A 5,857-nucleotide genomic window follows, 5' to 3' on the forward strand; every position below is an offset into this window, starting at 1 on the left:
GAACAGGGAGAGGACACAGTTTATTACATTAGGACTGATCCCCTCACAATGAGGGCCAGGGGCTCCTCTACCAGAGGACAGCATAGCAGGGGAGACACAGTGTGGAGCAACACTGCCCTCCATGGGAGCATTCAGGTATTGCCAGTGGTTTTTCTCAATGCACGTAAATATCTTGATGTCTTATGGGGATTCTGAATGTAGGAAAGTTGTCCAAAATTGCTTCCTGGTAGGCACATTATGTGTTTATTTCTACTGTTTTTAAAGGTATGTTTGGGGACTAGTTTTTATAACAATTTAAAATTAATTTTGATGGAAAATGATTCCCTCTAGCCTCCCTGGCTATTCTCCAAAAACACCTTTTATTGCAAAACACTGCTAATATACTGTCAAAATACAGTCGGTCAGCATACTATGTTGCTTTTATTAGTTCTGACTGCTGTTGTTGGTATTTCCAAGGCAAGTCTGTTGGCTTTTATCGAGATGGCTCAGTATTTATAGGAAAAAAAATCTTTACTGCGGCCTTAATAATGTTGTTCCACTCTCTTGAGGACACCACTATTATATCTCTTGCTCTCTTCTTCAAAATGTTGTTTTGCTCATGGCTGTGTGTGTGTGTGTGTGTGTGTGTGTGTGTGTGTGTGTGTGTGTGTGTGTGTGTGGCTGTGAGGTGGGAAGGATTTAGCGCTCTCTCGCTGAGCACTCTGAATGTATGAAAGCATGCGTGCGAAAAGGCTATTATTACATATCTGCTGTTATATAGGGGCCACGCTTCATTTAATTTCATGTGAACCATGTCATTAGTGCTACTGAAGTATGACCGACTGAAGAGGACTCTCACTGCGTCTTCCCATAATGCCACTGGTCTTCTCTGCCCCCACACTGCCAAACAGCAATCATCTGGGACACACACACACACACACCTCAACTTTAAAACACCCTTGAGAAAGTCACACGGATATAATGAAAAACAAAAGTACTGTCATTGTGGTGATTGCAGATTACTGTGGCACTCTACAGAAACTCTATTTTGTAATACGTATTTAGATTCATTCAGTGCCTGTAGTCGATTGGCCTACCATGCCATGATGAAGTGGGTCAAAGGAGAGCGCCTCCCTCGACAATCGACTACAGGTCCATTGTGGTGCTACGTCAGAGACCAGACAATCAAGATAGTCAAACAGTACAAACTGTTATTTTCAGCTGTTTCTGTGCAGTTATTGAGGTACACAGATGCAGGTGTATCTCTGTAAGGATCCTTTCCATGTTGTTAGACCCATATAATAATATTTACGAGCCTATCATTGGAGAAAACAAGCGGTTTACTTGAACATGCTGGCTTGCCTCATAGGATTCCATTGTGTAGCAGTTTTGCGTTTGCGTTTGAACTTACCAATTTCATTCTGTCCTTAGTAAACATTTGGACCCAAAAATATCTAAAAATAGGGCCCAAGTTGAAAAAGGTTTCCCTTTAAATACACTACAGCCTCCCAATACCAACTGTAACTACAAGACTCCATTGCTACCCACCTTTGTTAACACACTTTAATTAACTCATAATAAATGCTTTATAAAGTGTATTCAATTATTATAAATGTTATGTTCTTACCATCTTTCTAGGGCTGAATATTTCATTGATCTGTGGAAGCTCAGTTTATTTCATGGAATCTATAATTCTTTTCACTTTGCTGTATGTAACTTTTATGTTAATGTGTTTCATCTCTCTATAAACAGATCTAGTTAGTGGATCTCACTGAGTAGGCCTCAGGTAAAGCCTTTAGGAATCACATAATAGCATGATTCATTGGCAAGCAAGTGCTCAGAGCAGAGAGTGTGATATGTAACACATGAATGCTCAGAGCAGAAGGTGTGACACGTAAAAGTCCTAGATATTAATCTCCCTGTGATGGAAAACCCGTAGGAAAGCACAAGATGTACAACTGTTGAACTCGTATGTGATTACACCAAATGCAGTAAAAAAAGAAAAAAAAGAACAATTTGTTTCTCATGTACCAACACATCTACAGGCTGCAGCCTTCATGTAACACATAGCTCAAATAGCTATGGACTCCAGGGACCATCCGCACAGCACTTCCTCTATCCCAGAGGTCTGCACTGTGCTTTTCAACAGAGTGTGGATTCTTCAAGGCAACACAATGAAGTATTGTAACAAACCTCGTCGGGGGCATAAAGAGGCTATTAAGTGTACAAGCGGATGACAATAGACTCTTCAGTAAGGACCCCGAACACACTCAGCCTTTTCATGAGGCTATGTCGTGCTCCACTGACAGCTGACAAGTCATTGTGCAGCGCCTTACCTTGCAATGTGTGGACCACATGCCTGTCACAGCCTGAGGAATCATCAGTGGAACGCTACTGAAACGCTGATTAGATTTACACACTGATTGTAGCTGTAGTCATTCTTGTTATTTGTTCCTTTTAATTGTTTTAATTGTTCCTTTTAATTGAGGCACTAGCTGCTCTGGACATTCTTCACAGAATTTTTGATTTAATTTTTGACAGTTTTTCACAGTTGTTAACACACAAACAGCGAAAATTCGGCACAATTTGCACAACCTTCACTTCATGTACCAATCGCTCGACCCAATTTGGCACTACTTCATACTCCCTTATCTGCATTAGACTCTGATTTTCCTTGTTTACACTCTGATGTCAATTACACTTCACCTTGTTGTCAAAACACTACACACAATGTTCAGTTGTTGCACACACTTCTCAAGTAAAATCTCAAAGCATCAACCTACAACACACAAATAGTCAAATCTCTAAACATTCAGGTCGGTTGAGGACTGCAGTATAAAAGTGCCTTGAGCCTCTGTTTTGTTTGGTAAACAATGGAGAACTTTGAAGAGATCAACAACCAGAGAAGGAGAGGGGTAAGAGTGAGAGGAGGAGGAAGAGGAGGACAAGAAGGACGGGGACAAGGGCGAGGAGGAGTAGGAGGACAAGGAGGAGGAAGAGGATGAGAAGAAGGAAGAGGAGGAGGAGAAAGAAAAAGGAGAATGGTCATCTCTAATGAGATTTGGGCCGCTGTGGTAGACCATGTGCTCAACCATGGTTTGAGCATGAGGGAGGCTGGCCAGAGTGTCCAACCAAATCTCAGCCGCTTCACAGTTGCTGCCATCATTAGAAACTTCAGGAAGGAGAACAGGTACGAAATCTATTTGCCTTGTGTACTGTAATACTGCATATCAATAGAATACATTGTGCTCACAGTATTTGTATTTTGCAGGACTGAAAGTGAACCACACCGTGGAGGAAGAACACACACTTTCACCGCCGAACAGGAGACTGAAATTGTAAATATGGTTTGTGAGAACAACGGTATCACGCGGTTTACAGTACTGTACTGTTCTCTGTGTGTACCGAAATAAAAAAATGTTGCTGCATATTTGTGTGCTGTTTTATTTTTGACTATGAAAAAAGTAGGCCTACATTGAGACATTTTACAAAAGGAGAAATGGCTCATTATCCAGTCATTGTCATTCATATGGTGTGTTCCATTACGATGATTGTGTTTTCAATTTTGCACTGCAGTGTGCTCTAAATGCTTGGTAGTGTGCAGCAAATGCTTAGTTGTGTGTACTCAATGAATGAATGTGTGTGTCTTTTGAAAATATGGCTGTGTGTATCAAATGAAAACACGAGTTCCATTTTGTGAACAGTTAAAAGATTTGATGGCAAAGAGTCATCTTGCAAAGGGAGTGTCAGGTTTAGCATTTTGTGTGAGAGGTTTTCAGTTTTCTGTGTGCAGTTTTGAGAAAGCCGTTATTGTTTTGAAAAACGTGTGTTAACAATTGTGAAAAACTGTTAATGAAATGATAACATGTAAAATAAAGTCTATATATAGTATAGTATGATTGTATGTCTTTCTCCACAAATTTGACGTAGATGGGTTTATCTGGTCTTTACACATTTTTTATTAGAATTGTCAACAATGTTTAAAAATGGTTGTGTGAACCGTTTTGGATGAAATTACAATCCATTCTGTTACAGTTTTTCACAATTGCTAACACACGTTTTTCAAAACAATAACGGCTTTCTCAAAACTGAACACAGAAAACTGAAAACCTCTCACACAAAGAGCTAAACCTGACACTACCTTTGCAAGATGACTCTTTGCCATCAAATCTCCTAACTGTTCACAAAATGGAACTCGTGTTTTCATTTGGTACACACAGCCATTTTTTCAAAAGACACACACATACATTCATTGAGTACACACAACTAAGCATTTGCTGCACACTACCAAGCATTTACAGCACACAGAAGGGCAAAATTGAAAACACAATCATCGAAATGGAACACACCATACGAATGATAATGACTCTGGAGAATGAGCCATTTCTCCTTTTGTAAAATGTCTCAGTGTAGGCCTACTTTTTTCAGTCAAACAGCACACAAATATGCAGCAAAAAAAGGTTTATTCTGGCACACAGAGACAATAGTACAATACTGTAAACCGGCCTGCTCAATGATGGCAGCAACTGTGAAGCGGCTGAGGTTAGGTTGGACCCTCTGGCCAGCCTCCCTCATGCTCAACCCATGGTTTAGAAAATGGTCTACAACAGTTGCCCGGATTTCATTTGAGATCACCATTCTCCTTCTTCTCTCTCCTCCTCCTTCTCCTTGTCCTTCTCCTCCCCCTTGTCCTCCTCATCCTCCTCTGCCTCCTCTTACTTCTCTCTGTCCTCTGCCTCCTCTGCCTCCTTTTCCTTTCCCTCCTCCTTCTTGTCCTCCTCTTCCTCCTCCTCCTCCTCTGCCTCCTCTTCCTCCTCCTCCTCCTCCTCTCACTCTTACCCCTCTCCTTCTCTGGTTGTCGTTATCTGCCACGTTCTCCATTGCTCATCAAACAAAACAGAGGCTCAAGGCACTTTTATGCTGCAGTCCTGATTGCAAATTGCTCAACAGACCTGAATGTTTAGAGATTTGACTATTTGTGTGTTGTAGGTTGATGCTTTGAGATTTTACTTGAGAAGTGTGTGCAACAACTGAACATTGTGTGTTGTGTTTTGACAACAAGGTGATGTGTAATTGACATCAGAGTGTTAACAAAGAAAATCAGAGTCTAATGCAGATAAGGCAGTGTTAAGTAGTGCCAAATTGGGTCGAGCGATTGGTACATGAAGTGAAGGTTGTGCAAATTGTGCCGAATTTTCACTTTTTGGGTGTTAACAACTGTGAAAAACTGTAATATTGGCCACAGACCCTCTTGTCAGGGAAAATTCCACTCCATTACTGGTGTAATGCAAACTTTCCACCTTTAGGGGGCAACCGAGACAAAACAGCACCTATAGCTGTTTGTGCAAGAACAGTTTTCTTAGCACCAGAGAAACATTACTGTAGGTTTAATGCAAGCCAAACAATGTTGATACATTGCAATGAATGCATTCTGCCACAAAAGTAAGGATCTTTTAGATAGGTATATCAAGTAGTGACATTTGTTTGTAGAATTGGTTGGTTGATATGAAACGTCGATGTGGACTAGACATATTCTACACAAATGTTACAATGAAAATCATATTATTCTTATTTTTTTACAGAACTATAAATATCTGTGCAGGATGACTTATGGGAATTGAGTGCAAAATATCAATACTCACTGGAGAGAGAGAGAGAGAGAGCGAGAGGGGAGAGAGAGGAGAGAGAGAGGGAGAGAGAGGGTAGAGAGCGAGAGGAGATAGAGAGAGAGAGAGAGAGAGAGGAGAGAGGGTAGAGAGAGAGAGAGCGAGAGAGGAGAGAGAGAGAGGAGAGAGAGAGAGAGAGAGAGAGAGGGAGAGAGATGCTGTCTATCAGGATCCTCTGAAGATGTAAAGTTGATAAGCAACAGTAGACACTA

The sequence above is a fragment of the Clupea harengus genome, chromosome 11, assembly GCF_900700415.2.
Source record: "Clupea harengus chromosome 11, Ch_v2.0.2, whole genome shotgun sequence".
NCBI lineage: Eukaryota > Metazoa > Chordata > Actinopteri > Clupeiformes > Clupeidae > Clupea > Clupea harengus.